Source organism: Salvelinus namaycush, chromosome 18 (genome assembly GCF_016432855.1).
Source record: "Salvelinus namaycush isolate Seneca chromosome 18, SaNama_1.0, whole genome shotgun sequence".
Taxonomy (NCBI): Eukaryota; Metazoa; Chordata; class Actinopteri; order Salmoniformes; family Salmonidae; genus Salvelinus; species Salvelinus namaycush.
Window position 1 is genome coordinate 19030901 of NC_052324.1, and position 22056 is coordinate 19052956.

Sequence of the window (22056 nt, forward strand, 5' to 3'; positions counted from 1 at the left end):
CCCTCAGGAGACTGAAAATATTTGGCATGGGTCCTCAGATCCTCAAAATGTTCTACAGCTGCACCATCGAGAGCTGTTTTGGGGCTGTTCTTTGTGCTTTCGTTGTGGCCGCGAACCCCGGCGGCGTCGCTGTCTTCCCTTCCCTCCTTGCGTCTGCTTCCAAGGAAGGCTTTCGTGTCCTCCCATTATTCCCCCCCTAGTCCAGGATATTTTCTCTTTGATTTCCTCCCAAGCCCAGGATACCTTCTCCTCCTGGGCACGCTGCTTGGTCCTGGTGTGGTGGGATCTTCGGTCACAATCGTCGAAATAACATTCGGACCAAGGCGCAGCGTGATATGGGTTCCACATCTTTTTATTCGTGAAACGCAAAAAATAAATAAAGAGCAAACGACACATGAAGCTATGGAGTGCTCACAGGCAACTACACATAAACAAGGTCCCACAAAAACCCAGTCGGGAAATGGCTGCCTAAATATGATCCCCAATCAGAGACAACCCTAAACAGCTGCCTCTGATTGGGAACCATACCAGGCCAACATAGAAATAAAACAACCTAGATTACCCACCCTAGTCACACCCCGACCTAACCAAAATAGAGAATAAAAAGGCTTTCTATGGTCAGGGCGTGACACCCAGCCTATTCACATTGCCCTCCCCTCTCTACACCACTGCCACTCTCTGTTGTCATCTATGCATAGTCACTTTAATTATGTCTACCTACATGTACATACTACCTCAACTTACCGGTGCCCCCGCACACTGACTCTGTACCGGCACCCCCCTGTATATATTGTTATTTTTTACTGCTCCTCTTTAATTACTTGTTACTCTTGTCTCTAATTCTTATCCGCATTTTTGGAAACTGCTCCTTCGGTTAGGGGCTCGTAAGTAAGCATTTCACTGTAAGGTCTACACCTGTTGTATTCGGCGCATGTGACTAATACAATTTGATTTGATTTGAAATATAAGCACCCAACAAATGATTTATCATAGTGTGCTAAGTTGACCCTGTAAGAAGGTTTTGTGACTGCAGAAACAGTCATGTATGCTCTTTTACATCATATTGTAGGTTACAGCAAGGATAAGCCGATATCACGATATGCCTTGCTCATATCAATATCAAACAATACTGATAGTAAACAATATCGATTTCATACACTCTTAGAAAAAAAAGTGCTATCTAGAACCTAAATGGATTATTTGGCTGTGCCCATAGGAGAACCCTTTGAAGAACCTGTTTTGATTCCAGGTAGAACCCTCTTGGTTCCTGGTAGAACCATTTTGGGTTCCATGCAGAACCCTTTCCACAGAGGGTTCTACGTGGAACCCAAAAGGGTTTTTATCTGGAATCAAAAAGGCTCCTCCTTTGGGGACGTCCGTAGAACCCTTTCAAAACCTATTTTTCTAAGAGTGTACTATGCATCAAAGTGGAGAATTATAATTCCTGATATTACAGTGTATGAATGGTGATCAATAGGACTAATGTTCAAACAAATGAATTACTCACTGGGGCCAGCTGATGTACATGTGTACAGTTAGATTTTGAGGAAGTGACACTATCCTGCTCCAAGGTAGTTGAGAGAGAACACACATATTGGACACAAGTAAAGTGAATGTAGAATTATAAGACAAAATGAATTTGTTGATGAAATAGTTGTTTTAGCATTGATGACTACATTGATTCGTTGTCTATGTGATAGTCTCCAGTTCCCAGTCTTATTAACATGGCAAGTGTGGCTATTCTATTGGAACCGTGTTGATACTTGGAGAAAAAGTGCCCTCTTGTGTTGGATTTTGGTCATCGTTGTTGAGCACTCGTCCTACTTTTCTATGCTGTAGCGCGGGGCTGAGGGCTACCTGAACTGTTATATATCCCATGTGATAAGCAAACATTCAAGCCTAATTTCTTCCACCTTCGGTTTCTGGACAAACATTCATGAAGCCCTACAGTATGTCCATAAAACTCTATGTAATTTGCCTAAAGAACACGTGTAACAATATGTAGTCTGAACCACTGGTAATAGTGGAAGAGCAATATCATTAGGGCTTAAACACCTACTTCTGAATGAAACAAGGAATCACACAAATCAAGTAAAAGTGCCATCAAAGGGAAATTAACTGCATCTCAATTGGGTTGAATAAAAGAAATGTGAGTGTCTTTTAAAGTTTTGATGTCCTCAAATGTCTACTAACACATGCACTCAGGAGCAGTCTTAGGGTATTTTTCCACAGTGCTATAAAAGTGGAGTATTTGTGGAAGTGAAGCAGCATGGGTGTGTTCCTGCTGAGGATGTCTTCTAGCCTCAACTCCCCTACAGCTTTTAACAGTCAGGATGTCAGGACAAACTATGGGCTCCACTCTAATGAGCACAACTTTTCAACCAATTAGTGTGTGTAAGCTATGGAGCTCTGACCCCAACCATAGGCATTACAACTTTATGCTCTCCAGGAACAGATGGGTTAGGGAGCAAAATTAGGCTACTAGGTCTAGTATTTTACTGTATTCCAGATACTGGTAGTAAATAATGTCCTAAACATAAACTGATAATGTATAATGTAAGTACAGTATGCCTGTTTGCTGTTTAATCACTTCATAGGGTCATAGGGTCACAATATCATAATGTTATGACTATAACTACTGTTGCCTGAAGGGGGAGACGAAGTACATCATACTATGGGGAGTCGCACTCTACTGACTTCGGTTTAAGGATCTACAATCATGTTTGTCAAGAACCAAGGCAGAAACGCGGAAAGGAGGGTCCGAGGCCACTGTGCGACAGACCGTCCAACAGGGCAATCAGGTCCCTCATCAAGAAAAAGCCCCTCACTCTGGGGGTTACCAACTCCAGGAACTGAAAATAGGACACTCCTCGTTTAATTGTAATGCGTAAGATCTACATGGACCCTGACGAAAATGCCTCCACTCCTGAGAGAGAGGGTCCCACCTGGATAAAATATCTGCACCCGAGTTGAGGCATCGGTGGACATGCGCCGCCCAAAGCGAAAACGTGCTTACTGCTCCCCAGCAATAGGTAGCGAGCCAAGGTTAGGAGGGAGAGAGACAGAGTCTCTCCCCAGCTGTTGATGCACGCCACCAACTCAGCCCATGGGAGCCCCTTGACAATAGCAGAGGGTCCCACTAGTGGGCCATGGCCCGTAGGCCTGATAGGGACATCTGAAGCGGGTGAGTGGCTAGGACTCAGCACCGGAAGGGCCATATCAACAATAGCCCCACAGGAACGACTTCCATCACAGAAGCCATCATCCCCAGTAGTCATAGGCACTGTCAAAAAACACACTGAGACCCAGCCGAGATTTGGCTGAACAGAGCCGGAACCCGGACACCCTCCGTGGGAATAGAAAAGCACGATGAGAGTGAACCTAGCTCCAGACCCAGAAACGCAATGAGCTGAGATGGAGTCAGACAGCTCTTTTTCTGGTTTCTTATGAAGCCTAGAGACTGAATACGGGATTGTAGCATGGATGTGTGTATCACTGCTTGCCCCCTCGAGTCCGCCGCCACCAGCCAATCGCTGTAATAGCTGGTGGCTCATGAGCATTCTGAGTTTGTAAACGCTAAGGTGCTTGCTGAGAGCACGTAGGTCTAGAATGGGAATCAAAGTCCTGTACCTTTTCATAACCAGGAATACCGGCTGTACCAGCAGTCCCAGATCTTTGACATAGGAACCACTAGGGTTGCCTGCTTCTGGATACGAGAGGATATTTCCTCCCTCAAAACTGGCACTGGGGCCTCGGGAACTGTCGATGTGATGACCCTGCAGAAGCGTGGGGGACACACAACAAATTACAGCCTGTATTCCAGCGTCACTTTTCGCATGATCCAGAGCAACACTGCACAGCCGCGCCATTGGTTGCAGCAGACAACGAGACTCCCGTGAAGTGCCATCTGAAGGGGCGGGACGCCACCTTGTGGACTGGTAGAGATTGGTTCTTCTTCCATTTCCACAACTCTTGACAATCGTGTGTCTGAATACACTTTTAATCGAACTCACATACAGAGAAACTCACTTACTCATCCCATCGCGCCGGCTGGCGCATGGGGCAGCAACAAAGGCACTCCATTTCTGTCTGTCTCTGGCCATCTTCTCCACCGTGCCCCAGCTCTGCTGATGTTGTTGAAGCTCTGTCTTGATTGTTCTCCGCCATGTTGTGTTGGGCCTTTACGTCTGCCCTCTGGAGTCCAATGGACAGCTATTCTTGGGATAGAGTTTGTACGCTTTCTCAGGAAGCGTCCAATCCAGCTCCAGTAGCATCTCTTGAGTATGGCATCCACGGCTTCGTGCTTCATTTGGCTAAGGAGGTTGGTGTTTGATATTGTGTTTGGCCAGAAGATGTGCATGATTCATGTGTGAAATGTAGATCATTTTTTCAGTTCTGCTTCTGTCATTTTCTAGCATTCTGAACCATAAAGGAGAGTTGCCAGTACACAGCTCTGGTATATTTCAAGTTTTGTATTTGTGCTGCATTGTACATATATCCAGACTTTATTGAACTTCGGTTAAGATTGCTCTTGCTTTATTGATTCTGGTGCAGATGTCTTTGCTGGTGCCTCCATCATGGCATATGGTGGTCCCAACGTAAGTAAAACTGTGGTTTAACTCTAGGTCCTGTTCCTTGATTTTGACTGCTTTTGCTGAGTTGAAGTTGATGGGTATGACCTTTGTCTTGCTGTAGTTGATAACCAGGCCGACTGGCTGGCCAAAGAACTGGGCTCTGTCAGTTTTGTCTTGCAGATGTTGGTGTGTGTGTGATAAAAGAGCCAGGTCATCGTATTTGTTACGAATCCCTTTGGCCCGACAGTCTAGGGGGGGATGGTAATGGGACCCGTAACACAACTCATGCAAATTATAGTAGTGAAAACGTAACAGTGAGAACAAATAACACAGACAACTTAATTACCGTCAAACACTAAATGTTTATTTATAAACACACGGTAAATGGGGGGGAGCAGGAAAAGGGGCTGAGCGGGACCCAAGGAATGAAAGAATAACAATTCAAAAACACCCCTAAGCTAGACTAGCCTACTTCACAAACAGCTAACTAACTAACCAAAAATACAGGGGGTGGTCCGCCCAGTTCTAACTAGTGTTTTTAACAATGTTTAACTACGGGTAGTGTAGCCCAAGGGCGACTTGTCTGGTTACCCCCTTTTCCCACCATCAAACAAACACTCAAACACCATAACCAAAACAATACTCACAGGTGGGGACAAAGTGACATGTAGCTGCAAAACACACAAGCGATCTACAGACAGAAGGCATGTTACAAAGAGATTGAGCTGGGGAGAAAACAACTGACAGGGGTTTTAAACCAAGGGAAAGGGACTGTGATTGGGTAAGGGAAAAGGAGCAGGTGTCTTCCGATTAGCGACTGATTGATGACTGATTGGGGAATGATTATTGTCACCTGTGAGTAGGGGAGAAGGAGAGAAAAGAAATACACACAGGATACACACAGAACACTTGTATCCGTAACAGTATTCCTCTTGCCTGATCTTCTGTTGTTCGCTGCATGACCCAGTCTATTGCCAGGTTGAAGAGTAAAGCTGACAAACCCCAGACTTCACAGCAAAGCTCATGTTGCTCATTCCTATAGTGCATGAAAATCAAATCAAATCAAATTGTATTTGTCACATGCGCCAAATATAACAAGTGTAGATCTTACCGTGAAATGCTTACTTACAAGCCCAATGCAGTTCAAGAAATAGAGTTAAGAAAATATTAACTAAATAAACAAAAGTAAATGTTTTTATAAAAAGTAACACAATAAAATAACAATGACGAGGCTATATACAGGGGGTACCGGTACCGAGTCAAGGTGATTTGCACATGTAGGTAGGGGTAAAGTGACTATGCATAGATAATAAACAGCGAGTAGCAGCAGTGTAGAAGCAAAGGGGGGGGCTCAATGTAAATAGTCTGGGTGGCCATATGATTAATTGTTCAGCAGTCTTATGGCTTGGGGGTAGAAGATGTTAAGAAGCCTTTTGGACCTAGACTTGGCGCTCCGGTACCTCTTGCCGTGCGGTAGCAGAGAGAACAGTCTATGACTTGGGTGCCTGGAGTCTTTGACAATTTTTTGGACCTTCCTCTGACAGCGCCTAGTATATAGGTCCTGGATGGCAGGAAGCTTGGCCCCAGCGATGTACTGGGCCATACGCACTACCCTCTGTAGTGCCTTATGGTCGGATGCCAAGCCGTTGCCATACCAGGCGGTGATGCAACCAGTCAGGATGCTCTCGATTGTGCAGCTGTATAACTTTTAGAGGATCTGGAGACCCATGCCAAAGGGGGAAAAGGTGTTGTCGTGCCCTCTTCACAACTGTCTTGGTGTGTTTGGACCATAATAGTTTGTTGGTGATGTGGACATCAACCGCTCCACTACATCCCCGTCAATGTGAATGGGGGTGTGTTCAGCCCGCCTTTTCCTGTAGTCCACGATCAGCTCTTTTGTTTTGCTCACGTTGTTGCTGTACAACTGTTTTATGATGTTAACAACATGGGTGGGGATTCCATACATTTTTAAGATCTTCTTCAGATCTTGCGGTGAATGCTGTCAAAAGCCTTCTGGAAGTCAATAAAGTTGACGTTGTTCTTTGATGTTCCTGAGGGTTTGCGCTGTTCTGTAAAGGGAGTAGAACACAATGTTGTACGAGATCTTCAGTTTCTTGGAAATGTCTCGTATGGAATAGACTTCATTTCTCAGAACAAGAATAGGCTGACGAGTTTCAGAAGAAAGTGCTTTGTTTCTGGCCATTTTGAGCCTGTAATCTAACCCACAAATGCTAATGCTCCAGATACTCAACTAGTCTAAAGAAGGACAGTTTTATTCCTTCTTTAATTAGCACAACAGTTTTCAGCTGTGCTAACATAATTGCAAAAGAGTTTTCTAATGATCAATTAGCCTTTTAAAATTATAAACTTGGATTAGCTAACACAACGGGAACACAGGAGTGATGGTTGCTGATAATGGGCCTCTGTACGCCTATGTAGATATTCCATAAGAAATCTGCCATTTCCAGCTACAATAGTCATTTCCAACATTAACAATGTCTACACTGTATTTCGGATCAATTTGATGTTATTTTAATGGACAAAAAATGTGCTTTTCTTTCAAAAACAAGGACATTTCTAAATGACCCCAAGCTTTTGAACGGTAGCGTACCTGTATGATGACCCCCTTGGTCCAATCTAAAGGTATCTTTCCCTTCATCCAGGTGTCAGTGAAGAGTGGAAGAAGGATGTTTGCAGCCAATACTGGATCGATTTTGAGCAGCTCTGCATTGAGGTTGTCCTCTCTTGGGTAGGGGGCAGTATTTTCACGTCCGGATGAAAAGCGTGCCCAGAGTAAACTGCCTGCTACTCAGGCCCAGATGCTAGGATATGCATATTATTTGTAGATTTGGATAGAAAACACTCTGAAGTTTCTAAAATTGTTTGAATGATGTCTGTGAGTATAACAGAACTCAGATGGCAGGCAAAAACCTGAGAAAAAATCCAACCAGGAAGTGGGAAATCTGGGGTTTGTAGTTTTTCAACTCTTTGCTTATCCAAGATACAGTGGAAATGGGGTCATATTGCACTTCCTAAGGCTTCCACTAGATGCCAACAGTCTTTAGAACCTTGTTTGAGGCTTCTACTGTGAAGTGGGGGCGAATGAGAGGGGAATGAGCCAGAGGTCTGCCAGAGAGCCACGAGCTGAGAGGCGCGTTCACGTGAGAGAGTTAGCTTGCGTTCCATTGCATTTCTGAAGACAAAGGAATTCTCCGGTTGGAACATTATTGAAGATTTATGTTAAAAACATCCTAAAGATTGATTCTATACATCATTTGACATGTTTCTACGGACTGTAACGGAACTTTTGACTTTTCGTCTGCACCTAGTGATCGCACGTCATGAATTTTGATTACTGGGCTAAACGCGCTAACAAAAAGGAGTTATTTGGACATAAATGATGGACTTCATCGAACAAAACAAACATTTATTGTGGAACTGGGATTCCTGGGAGTGCATTCTGATGAAGATCATCAAAGGTAAGTGAATATTTAGAATGCTATTCTGACATCTGTTGACTACACAACATGGCGGATATCTCTTTGGGTTGTGTTGGTCTCTGAGCGCTGTACTCAGATTATTGCATGGTGTGCTTTTTCCGTAAAGTTTTTTTGAAATCTGACACAGCGGTTGCATTAAGGAGAAGTGGATCTAAAATTCCATGCATAACAGTTGTATCTTTTAGCAATGTTTATTATGAGTATTTCTGTAAATTGATGTGGCTCTCTGCAAAATCACCGGATGTTTTGGAACTACTGAACATAATGCGCCAATGTAAACTCAGATGTTAGGATATAAATATGAACTTTACCGAACAAAACATACATGTATTGTGTAACATGAAGTCCTTTGAGTGTCATCTGATGAAGATCATCAAAGGTTAGTGATTCATTTTATCTCTATTTCTGCTTTTTGTGACTCCTCTCTTTGGCTGGAAAAATGGCTGTGTTTTTCTGTGACTTGGCTCTGACCTAAAATAATCGTTTGGTGTGCTTTCGTCGTAAAGCCTTTTTGAAATCGGACACTGTGGCTGGATTTACAACAAGTGTATCTTTAAAATGGTGTAAAATACTTGTATGAATATGAGATTTCTGTTGTTTTGAATTTGGCGCCCTGCAGTTTCACTGGCTGTTGACTAGGTGAAACGCTACCGTCCCACATACCCTAGAGAGGTTTTAACAGGACCTTTCCCATTCTTTAGTGACTTGAGGGTAGTGATTATTTCTTATTTGGGTGGTGGGTCGGTGTTTATGTATAGATCTTCCCGGAGCAGCTTCAGGTGTGTTAATTGGATACACAGGGCGTTCTCTGTTGAGAACTTCTCTTAAGTGTTCTGTCCATCTTGCTTCCTGTTCATTTTCTGTAGTCAGGAGATTGCCTTGCTTGTTTTTGAATTTAGTATTTGACTTGAATTTTCTGCCACAGATTAGGTTAGTGATTTTGTATACTGTTCCTTGCTGGTTGCTTGCTGCTGCTTTTTCAGGAGCACTTGCCAGATCCTCCAGTTAAGCCCCTTTGTCTCATTTACTAGCCTTTATACTCGTGTGTTGATTTTTCTGTACTGCTTCTCCAATTTCTGTTTTAGCCTTTGTGATTTGGCATCTGTTGTTTTCTTTTTCAGGTTCCTTCTTTCCTCTGTCATTTCCCATGTTTCTGGGGTGATTAGTGGACTAGTGAGCTACAGGCAGGAATCAGCAATGAATCCCAGTAATGAGCCACCTATGTGGCCACCCCTTGTGGATAGTGACCCAACTTGTCACTCTTACCCTATGAACACCATGAAACGCCAAGTAACAGAGGTCGTTGTAATCCACCTGGCTTTGTGAATGTTGACCTGTTTAAAGGTTTTGTTCACATCGGCTACCGAGAGCATTATCACACAGTCATCCATAACAGCTGGTGCTCTCGTGCATGCTTCGGGGTTGCTTGCCTCGAAGCGAGCATAAAAGGCATTTAGCTGGTAGGCTCGCATCACTGGGCAGCTCGCGTCTGGATTTCCCTTTGTAGTCCGTAATAGTTTTCAAGTCCTGCCACATCCGACGAGTGTCAGAGCAGGTGTAGTAGGATTCAATCTTAATCCTGTATTGACGCATGGCTTGTTTGATGGTTCGTTTGAGTGCATAGCGGAATTTCCTATAAGCGTCCGGATTAGTCTCCCGCTCCTTCAAAGCGGCAGCTCTAGCCTTTAGCTCGATGCGGATGTTGACTGTAATCCATGGCTTCTGGTTGGGAAATGTACGTACAGTCACTGTGAGGATGATGTCATTGATGCACTTATTGATGAAGCCGATGACTATTCCTCAATACCATCGGATGACATATTCCAGTCTGTGCTAGCAAAACAGTCCTGTAGTGTAGCATCCGCATCATCTGACCACTTCCGTATTGAGCGAGTCACTGGTAATTCCTGCTTTAGTTTTTGCTTGTAAGCAGGAATCAGGAGGATAGAATTATGGTCAGATTTGCCAAATGGAGGGCGGGGGAGAGCTTTGTATGCATCTCTGTGTGTGGAGTAAAGGTGGTCTAGGATTTTTTTCCACATTCTGGTTAAAATTTGTTAACATTTGGGAAAAGTTTGAGTGCATTAATGTCCTCGGCCACTAGGAGTGCCGCTTCTGGGTGAGCAATATCTACCAAGAGAATTCTATCAAGAGAATTCTCATCTGTATTATTCATAGCCATCTATTTACCACCACAAAGCGAAGCTGGCACTAAGACACCTCTCAACCAACTCTATAAGCCATAAGCAAAGATTATAGAGTTGGTTGAGAGGTGTCTTAGTGCCAGCTTCGCTTTGTGGTGGTAAATAGATGGCTATGATTAATACAGATGAGAATTCTCTTGGTAGATATTGCGGTTGACAGCTTATCATAAGATACTCTACCTCAGGAGAGCAATACCTCGAGACTTCTTTAATATTAGACATCTCGCACCAGCTGTTATTGACCAAAAGACACACACCCCCACCCCTCGTCTTGCCAGAGGTAGCGTCTCTGTTCTGCCGGGGCATGGAAAATCTCACCAGCTCTATATTGTCTGTTTCTTCGTTCAGCCAAGCCTCGGTGAAACATAGGATGTTGCAGTTTTTAATTTCCCGTTGGTAGGATAATCTTAATATTAGGTCATCAATTTCATGCACGTTAGCAAGAAGAATGGAAGGCATTGGGAGTTTACTCGCTTGCCTCCGGATTCTCAGAAAGATCCCCGATCTGCGTCCCTTTTTCCGGCGTCTTTTCTTCACGCAAAAGTCGTGGATCTGGGCCTGTTCCAGTGAAAGCAGGATATCCTTCGTCAGACTTGTTAAAGGAAAACGTTTCTTCCAGTCCGCGGTGAGTAATCGCTTTTCTGATGTCCAGAAGTTATTTTCGATCATAAGAGACAGTAGCAGCAACATTATGTACACAATAAGTTAAAAAATAAGTTACACAAAATGGAAAAAATTACAAAATTGCACAATTGGTTGGGAGATGGTAAAACGTCAACCATGGTCTGCGGCGCCATCTTGTCATCTGTTATCCCACCCAATCCATCTCCGTTTCCTGCACCTCAGACCCAGCCAAGGTACCGGCATCCGGGAAAAGGAAGTCGCCATCAGTAATTCCAAGCTTCCTCAAGAATGCTACACATCTTTTCATGGAGTTTGTAAGCAGTACGTGGCAATGCGCACAAGGACTGGTTCGAGCAGATGCCGCCTGAGAGTGCTCCAAGCCGAGACAAACTACACAAAGATCGTGAATATCTTTCATAGAAATTATATAACTGCATGACTGGGGGCAACGTCGTCTAGGTAATTTTCTTAGCCATCTTACGCATTGAACCAAAAAAATGTAAGAATAACTCATTGTTTATGATTAAAAAACATATGAGAGCAAGCACAGATTTCAGCACACGGTGTCCAGGGGGTGAGCACGCTCTACCACTAGGGGACAATTTAGTTGGCGCAATGTAAGACAGTCTCGTTTTCCAATTGTTTGTTTTAGTAGCGTGAATTGTTCCTGTTCACACAGAAGTGATTGAAGGAATGAAGGAATGAATAATTGAAGGAATGAATCCAGGCCTTATCAGAGGTTGAAGGTGGGGCTTCCAGCGAGGCGTGGATTTCATTGTCCTGTGTGATTGTAGATCCTTCAAGTGAAGTCGCTAGAGTGCGACTCCCTTGTAGTATGCTGTACCGAAGTTGACTGACTGAAAGGGAACTTTAGTTATTGACTAGGAGAAAGTACGCCATCCCATCTGGTTTACACTTAGTGGGACTATCATTTGTTTTTCAACAGGACAATGACCCAACACACCTCCAGGCTGTGTATGGGCTATTTGACCAGGAAGGAGAGTGATAGAGTGCTGCATCAGATGACCTGGCCTCCACAATCACCCGACCTCAACCCAATTGAGATGGTTTGGGTTGAGTTGGACTGCATAGTGAAGGAAAAGCTGCCATCAAGTGCTCAGCATATGTGAGAACTCCTTCAAGACTGTTGGAAAATCATTCCTCATGAAGCTGGTTGAGAGAATGCCAAGAGTGTGCAAAGCTGTCATCAAGGCAAAGGGTGGCTACTTTGAAGAATCTCAAATATAAAATATATTTTGATTTGTTTAACACTTTTTTGGTTACTACATGATTCCATATGCGCTATTTCATTGTTTGATGTCTTCACTATTATTCTACAATGTAGAAAATAGTAAAAATAAAGAAAACCCCTTGAATGAGTAGGTGTGCCCAAACTTTTGACTGGTACTGTACATTCTGTCATTGGAATCCTCAAAAATAGCAGTATGAGTAATGTCGTCTGCTTCAGACCATCATAATATCACATCAGTCTTTGGCCTTCATTGTATGGGCAGATTGAGTAATACTCTCTCAACCATGATGACATTATGTGCTAGAGGACTTCAGTGGAGGGTAGGCACTTTAGCCACAGAATGAGCAACCCTTTAGATAGATCGCCCAGCAGTACTGTTACAAAACACATTGAGGATACTGTATGTAATGCAGTTAGGGGATGACCACTATACAGTATACATTCTGGTGGTGTTGCATCTGCTTTACAAAACTGGGTAATGCAATGGTGTTTGCCGTGAGTCTCGACATTAATGTCAATGGTGTGCAAGTGGAAATCTTGAGTCATTTCCAATGTTCTTCCGTATTCAATTAATCAGTCAACAAAATGCTTACCCGCTTCATGATTCCTGTGCAACCCCTTAAAGTACAATATGCTCTGAGACTCTAACGAGGGTGAATAAATACAAAGCTGTTGGAAATTTTTTTTTAGAACCATTAACAAGATTTGTTTGCAAGTGTTTTGTCAACGTTACGCTCACCCGTGAAGCCAAATTTATGAAGCCATATATTTCCAGATGACACATTAATTTCCCACTGCCCAGTTACTAAGACATTAGTGAATATGTTGATTAACATATGCATGTTCTTACCCAGAGCATTTCCACTGGCCCGCCAATTAGGCATAAAGGATGAGATGGTAAGGTTTACTGGTCACTATGGCAGCTACAAAAAACAATCCTCCTACTGGGTCAATGTGAAAACCTTGAATGTCATCACACCATCCAATGTGCACCCATAAATTGCAGTGACGCACGCACAGATTTTACATTTCCTATGGTAATTGTGTGATACATTAAATATAAATTATTATGTAACATAGCCTATAGTCTTGTCATTCATCCTTGTTAATAATAATCTAACAAGCTAACTTTGGGTAAAAACTTTGGATAAAAACAGTAGAGCTGTAACAGATAAGCTTTCATTGGAAGTCTCAATCAAACATGCCCCCTGTGTAGTACTGGTAAATATTTTTTATTTCAGTTTCCTTGGGACAATGTTCCCTTCCAACATGGGAGTACATTATTAATGAGTTTCAGCATCTACCTTTTATTGGCCTATATTACCACTTCATCTGTCTGCGTTTATTGAATATGTAGCCAATGACATCATATTCCACTGTTGAGAGGGGGCCCCCAGCTTGGCTTAAAAACCACCCACCATGTTCCCACCAACCCCCCACCCCATTCATCTACCCACACATATCCATGTTTCCCCATCCAATGCAATCCTCATCTATTTAAGAGAGCATCACTTTCCACCCTGCTATCCCTCTCACCCTTTACCTGTCTGCAGGGACAAGACTTCCCAGATGCTGAGCAATAACTGCTGGCTGGCACAGACAGGTGAAGTACTGGAAATGAATGATTCAACTTTTTGGCCCAATACAACCATCATCAACTTACAACACTCACCTTACAAGGATTTAAAGGTGTGGGTGACCAGAAGTGGTGATGTCAAAGAGTAGGGGCCAAGTCAACATTTCCTGAGATGTACATCCAAAAACGATTCAGGTTGGATCACACTCAAGGATCTGTTCTCTTTCTTTTACACAGAATACCCAGATGAAAGCGTCTTCCTTGGATTCAGGCTGGTCTCAGAGCAGGGCTATGAGCACATGGACTTGGAAGAGCTCTTGTGTGGGCTAGACACTGACTTCATTCCCCCCAAAGCTAACCACATGAGCCCCATCCATCTTGTCCCCCTTCCCTTCTCTACCCTCCTATCCAGCCAGAGCTGCTTCCTAACATTATAATCAGGGACTGCAGTTGGGAGAAAAAGACACTCACATCAAATCCATACAATATTCAGTAAGAAATTACAAACATATACAGTACCAGTCAAAATTTTGGACACACCTACTCATTCAAGTGTTTTTCTTTATTTTTACTATTTTCTAGATTGTAAACTCAACAAAAAAAGAAACGTCCTCACTGTCAACTGCGTTTATTTTCAGCAAACTTAACATCTGTAAATATTTGTATGAACATAACAACATTCAACTTCTGAGACATAAACTGAACAAGTTCCACAGACATGTGACTAACAGAAATTGAATAATTTGTTCCTGAACAAAGGGGGGGTCAAAATCAAAAGTAACAGTCAGTATCTGGTGTGGCCACCAGCTGCATAAAGTACTGCAGTGCATCTCCTCATGGACTGCACCAGATTTGCCAGTTCTTGCTGTGAGATGTTACCCCACTCTTCCACCAAGGCACCTGCAAGTTCCCGAACATTTCTGGGGGGAATGGCCCTAGCCCTCACCCTCCGATCCAACAGGTCCCAGACGTGCTCAATGGGATTGAGATCCGGGCTCTTCGCTGGTCATGGCAGAACACTGACATTCCTGTCTTGCAGGAAATCACGCACAGAACGAGCAGTATGGCTGGTGGCATTGTTCTGCTGGAGGGTCATGTCAGGATGAGCCTGCAGGAAGGGTACCACATGAGGGAGGAGGATGTCTTCCCTGTAACGCACAGCGTTGAGATTGCCTGCAATGACAACAAGCTCAGTCCGATGATGCTGTGACACACCGCCCCAGACCATGACGGACCCTCCACCTCCAAATCGATCCCACTCGAGAGTACAGGCCGCGGTGTAACGTTCATTCCTTCGACGATAAACGCGACTCCGACAATCACCCCTGGTGAGAGAAAACAGCGACTCCTCAGTAAAGAGCACTTTTTGCCAGTCCTGTCTGTTACAGCAACGGTGGGTTTGTGCCCATAGGCGACGTTGTTGCCGGTGATGTCTGGTGAGGACCTGCTTTTACAACAGGCCTACAAGCCCTCAGTCCAGCCTCTCTCAGCCTATTACGGACAGTCTGAGCACTGATGGAGGGATTGTGCATTCCTGGTGTAACTCGGCAGTTGTTGTTGTCATCCTGTACCTGTCCCGCAGGTGTGAAGTTCGGATGTACAGGTGTTGTTACACGTGGTCTGCCACTGCGAGTACAATCAGCTGTCCATCCTGTCTCCCTGTTGCACTGTCTTAGGCGTCTCACAGTACGGACATTGCAATTTATTGCCCTGGCCACATCTGCAGTCCTCATGCCTCCTTGCAGCATGCCTAAGGCAAGTTCACGCAGGAGCCCCAGAAATTGCAGCCCAAATAAATGCTTCACAGATTTCAAGTAACAGACACATCTCAACATCAACTGTTCAGAGGAGACTGAGTGAAGCAGGCCTTCGTGGTCGAATTGCTGCAAAGAAACCACTACTAATGGACACCAATAATAAGAAGAGAGTTGCTTGGGCCAAAAAACACGAGCAATGGACATTAGACCGGTGGAAATCTGTCCTTTGGTCTGATTTTGTGTCCAAATTAGTGAGACGCAGAGCAGGTAGCAAACCTATACAAGCTACTGAGGAATCCACGCCAGCCTACTTTTTATTTTTCTTCCACCCCAATAGCCGGACTCTCGACAGCCAACTGGCCGGTGCTCAGCATGGATCCATCCCAAATGGGTCTCCACCTTCCCTGGAGAATGGAGCTGTTCTCGAACCAACCGACCAGCCATGGAGATACATCACTCGCCGTGGAAGTCGAAGAAATCTGGAGACCCCCAGATAGTCTCCTTGGAGACCCCCAGATAATCTGGATTGAACATTACTGAGGATAATAGTGGACGATATTGCCACTCTTATTTGCCACATCTTCAATCTAAGCCTACTAGAACGTGTGTTCCCTCATGCCTGGAGGGAAGCTAAAGTCATTCCTCTACCCAAGAATAGTAAAGCCCCCTTTACTGGCTCAAATAGCCAACCAATCAGCCTGTTACCAATCCTTAGTAAACTTCTGAAAAAAATGGTGTTTGACCAGATACAATGTTATTTTACAGTTAACAAATTGACAACAGACTTTCAGCATGCTTATAGGGAATGACACTCAAAAAGCACAGCACTTACACAAATGACTGATGATTGGCTGAGAGAAATTGATGATAAAATGATTGTGGGGGCTGTCTTGTTACACTTCAGTGCAGCTTTTGACATGATCGATCATAGTCTGCTGCTGGAAGAACTTATGTGTTATGGCTTTACACCCCCTGCTATATTGTGGATAAAGAGTTACCTGTCTAACAGAACACAGAAGGTGTTCTTTAACCTCTCTTGGGTAGGGGGCAGTATTTTCACATCCGGATGAAAAGCGTGCCCAAAGTAAACTGCCTGTTACTCAGGCCCAGAAGCTAGGATATGCATATGTCGTGTCTTTGACTATGCCAGATTAATTGCTATGACATGCTATTCTATAAAATAATTTCTCCGTAATTAATATTACCTGATTGAACTAATCATGTAAATATTAATTAACTAGAGAGGGACACCACGAAAGAATATTTATAGAGCTGTTATCTTCCGAATAAACTCTTAAAGATTTAGTAAGATTTTACATCCATAACAGTCACATTAATCATCATTTTATTCAGTCTCATCTGAAAGTTGTAAATCCTTGATTATCTGCAAGAATCCTGGCTAACAAGTTGAATCAGCAATACAAAATTGGGTTTAATTATTTATTTACTAAATACCTAACTAATCACACAGAATCACACATATACAATTAAATCATAACTTGATCACAAATTACGTCATACAGAAAAACGTCCCTAGCGGGCGGAATAGATATGACAGCTTGTTACACAAAGGGAAGGGGCTGAGTCCTAGTGAAAGAGCGGGAGACTGGAACATAGGCGAGCTGTGCTATCGTAAATACAGTATCTTATGCATTCTAAATTACCGCCCATTTGAAGAGGAAAATGCAATAAAATATTTACTCTGAGCTGCGCTTCAGTAGGTTGGTGGTAGATGGACCGTGTCGCCAACCCGAGTCCTCTGTCCTTTGAAGAATGTCTCTGGTGCCTTACTGGATACGTTGGAGGAACGTTGGTTACTCGGACTGTCCTTCCTAACCTGCGTTTAGCTGTTGCTAACTCAACGGCTAGGAGATATCACTTCTGTAGTGAATACGAGTTCAAAGTTCATACCATTCACAATCAAAGTCCATGCTGATGTTGGCTTAGTTCTGTAGTTATTATCTGAACCATTCTGACACCGGACCGTCATCCTGGTGTGCCCGGAACAGGAAGTTATATTCTTGTCAATGGCTTTTATAGTGGAGGGAGAGGGGTGTGTCTGAAAAGTTTATAACCCATGCCTCTTCACAGGGGCGGGCCACTGTGAGCAGAGGAACACTTATGAAAGTCCCGATCTCTCATGTGGAAGCTAAAATTAAATTTCATCTCTTCACAAATAATTTCATATTCAAACATTTGAATTAAACAACAATTCCATGTGAATCCGATACCTCTGACGTTTAGACTTTCCACAGTAGAGTTTGTCATTCTATCATTGATGAGAATGTGTCAGAGGGCAACCGAACTGACATAATATACCTTAAGTACCACCGCATATGTTCAGTTGGTCGGATTACCAGAATATAGTTCATTTCCCCCCACCTTCTGATGTCCCCAGAATCTCTATGTTAACCAAGGGGTTTTCTTATGTCACATCAGTTATAGTAGGGAGAGAAAAAGGGGGAAAGAGGTATTTATGACTGTCATAAACCTACCCCCACTGCCAACGTCATGACACATATAATTGGTAGATTTGGATAGAAAACACTCTTACAATAATGTCTGTGAGTATAACAGAACTGATATGGCAGGCGAAACCCCGAGGACAAACCACCCCCCCCCAAAACAATTCAGCCTACCACTATTTTCAATGACTGTCACTTTTATTATAAGGCAAAGTCCTCCCAGATTGCAGTTCCTAGGGCTTCCACTAGATGTCAACAGTCTTTAGAAAGAGTTTCAGGCTGGTTTTTGGGAAAATGAGCCAGAAATTGTAGTTTTTCTAGGTGGCTCCCATTTTGGCTGTAGTGTTTCCAAGCGCGTGAATGAGAGCGCGTTCTTTGGAATTTTTCTCCGGTAAAGACAATAATGATTCTCCGTCTTAAATTTTATCGTTTATTTACGTATTAGGGTACCTACGGTTTGATTATAAACGTTGTTTGACTTGTTTGGAAAAGTTTATTAGTACCGTTTGGGATTCATTTTGTATGCATTTTGATGGAGGGAAACTGGGTGGATTATTGACTGAAGCGCGCCAGCTAAACTGAGTTTTTATGGATATAAAGAAGGACATTATCGAACAAAATGACCTTTTGTGATGTAATTGGGACCTTTTGGAGTGCCAACAGAAGAAGATCATCAAAGGTAAGGCATTTATTATATCGCTATTTCTGACTTTCCTGTCGCACCTGCCTGGTTGAAATATGGTTTTCATGGTTTTGTATGCGTGGCGCTGTCCTCAGATAATCGCATGGTGTGCTTTCGCCGTAAAGCCTTTTTGAAATCTGACACAGCGGCTGGATTAACAAGAAGTTAAGCTTTATTTTGATGTATTACACTTGTGATTTTATGAAAGTTAAATATGGGACGCTACCGTCCCACCTGCCCATAAGAAGTTAATGGAAGCCTCTCAAACATAATCCAGGTAGAATCAGGAATTCCCCAGTGTAGCTGTTTAGGACCCTTACTTTTTTCAATCTTTACTAATGACATGCTTTGAGTAAAGCCAGTGTGTCTATGTATGCAGATGACTCAATACTACAGTATACACATCAGCTACTACAGCAACTGAAATGACTGCAACACTTAACAAAGAGCTGCAGTTAGTTTCGGAATGGATATGAAGGAATAAGTTAGTCCTCAATATTTCCAAAACTAAAAGAATTGTATTTTATTTTATTTTACCAAGCAAGTCAATTAAGAACAAATTCATATTTACAATGACGGCCTAGGAACAGTTAACTGCCTTGTACAGGGGCAGAACGACAGATTTTTACATTGTCAGCTCGGGGATTCTATCCACCAACCTTTCGGTTAGGCCCTAGGCCCTAGTTTTGTTGCACCTAGACTACTGTTCAGTAGTGTAACGGTTTTCCTCCTCCTCTTCGTCCGAAGAGGAGGAGTAGGGATTTGACCAAAACGCAGCGTTGTGATACGACATGAATTTTATTTACACAAGACGAAAACTAAACAAACTTGAGAATTTACAAAATAACAAAACGACGTAGACAGACCTGAACATGGAACTTACATAACTACACGAAGAACTCACGAACAGGAACAGACTACATCAAACGAACGAACAAACGAAACAGTCCCGTGTGGTGCGCAGACACAGACACGGAAGACAATCACCCACAAACAAACAGTGTGAACAGCCAACCTATATATGGTTCTCAATCAGAGGAAAACGTAAAACACCTGTCCCTGATTGAGAACCATATAAGGCTAATTACAAACGACCTAGACATAGAAACACAAAACATAGAATGCCCACCCCAACTCACGCCCTGACCATCTAAACACATACAAAAATAACATAAAACAGGTCAGGAACGTGACAAGTAGTGTGGTCAGGTGCCACAAAGAGAGACTTAAGAAAATTGCAGTTGGCTCAGAAGAGGGCAGCACAGCTGGCCCTTAAAAGTACATGGAGAGCTAACATTAATGACATGCATGTCAGTCTCTCTTGGCTCAAAATGGAAGAGAGATTGACTTCATCACTACTTGTTTTTGTAAGAGGTGTTGACAAGCTGAATGTACTAAGCTGTCTGTTTAAAATGCTTGCACACAGCTCAGACACCCATGCGTACCCCACAAGACATGCCACCAGAGGTCTTTTCACAGTCCCCAAGTTCAGAACAGACTATGGGAGGTGCACAGTACTACATACAGTATAGTGGTATCAAACATTTAGTATTGTATATATGTAGTAGTGTAATAATATTATATGATGTACTATTCTATCTTTTGATTTAAATGCAATGTAACTGCTTTAGTATGTTTGGACCCCAGGAAGAGTAGCTGCTGCTTTGGCAGTGTTACATTATTATGTGTTATTTCATAGTTTTGATGTCTTCAGTATTATTCTACAATGTAGAAAATAGTAAAAATAAAGAAAAACACTTATATGAGCAGCTGTGTCCAAACTTTTGACTGGTACTGTATATCAAGTGTTATTTCATTTAAACCATACTCTGCTACCGTTTTGGATATGATTCTAGTTCGTGTCAGTCATAATTATACAGGAATTTCATAAACATGTTAGCCATACCAGATCAGATGTTGTTGCTCATCAATTTCACAAAATTCAGCAAATTAAATCAAGTGATGGAGAAATAATCTTCTCTCTAATGGAGGAAAAAACGGAGGACCTTACAAATACAAAAATCACATGAGTGCTCTAACTCAACTTATGTAACCATTCAAAAGAGGGGAGCTTCCCCTGTTTTCCCGAAGCGAGGAATATAAAAATTAAGTAGAAAAGTTATTACAGATGTAGGATATTCATTTGATCACCCTGTTGCAGGAGAACTTTCCTGCAATGCAGGACATGTAAAACTTGAAGTGTATTTGAGGTTTAAAAAAGCTTCTGAATTTGTAATTTCCACATACAAATTTCAGAGTTGATTTTCCCTTACGAAAAATGAATCAACCCCTACAAAAATGTCCGTTAATTATAATCTACATAATAATTCACATTAGCTGTTGCTGCAGGATTATTTTCCTGCTGTAGCAAACTGTCTCAAATTAAGATCCTATATCTGTAGACCAAGATGAAAGTAATTGTCACAGAGAATGTCAAAACATATGAGGTATCTTTACTAACCCAGCGCCATCGTTATAAATAAGAATTTGTTCGTAACTGACTTGCCTAGTTAAATAAAGGTTAAATATATATATATACATATTTTTTAACACAGTTTAATAAATGTTTAATGTAAGGTATGGCAAAAACATTGTATAAAATGTATACTATACATCCTCAACAACACACTGCCACACTTCCATCATGTCATTATAATCAGTGGAACTTTCCCACCCCCTCAGGGTTATTCTGCAGCCGTCTGCACCGTTAGCCGGAGTTAAGTTTCCCTTCTCCAGTCCCACAGTTGTCCAGTAAATCAGTAGGCTGAGATTTACAGCCTCGTTGGGCAGGTAATTGTCAATCCTGCACCGGTGATTATGCTGTTCACTGCTGGAACCGTGTCTGCTTTCTCACGCCAAGGCCACCAGCAACAAGGTGAGAACACCCTCGTCTATTACCTTGGTCTAATATCACGGGAGACACATGACACAGGTCACATAACGTGAAAATAAGACCATGTTGTGTCTAGTGGATCACTCTGGGCCTATGCATGATAACCATCAGAGTGCCAGTTGTGAGAGACAGTTAACCAGTGGACATTTTGATACAAATAATGTGGTATATGGATTCTACCACAACATATGCATAATATATACAGTAGCAGACACGTGATGATAAAGGTAGAAACCCCAATGAATTTGGTTGTTTCAGGCTCAGAAACAGCAAGACTGCTTAGCCACTCTTCCTTCCCATTGCTGAACCAGATGCCATGCTAGCCCCTGCCTGTAATCAGACACTTGTAAAGGAACTTTTTCACCAAATGTTCAGGTGGTTCAGAAGTGTTTTGGACATCTGTCCAACTATACTCTGCCAGACTACTGGGTCAAAATAGCAAAGGACTCAATGACATCGTATGCATCTAGATAGGGTATATTCCAAATAACGCAAAACATACATAAGATCATGGTATCTACATGGTCAT

The 22056-nt window shown here is 42.7% G+C and overlaps 1 pseudogene; it reads right to left on the minus strand.

Moving 5' to 3' along the window:
* Positions 1-22056, minus strand: part of LOC120062857 — a 66870-nt pseudogene that overhangs the window by 15435 nt on the left and 29379 nt on the right.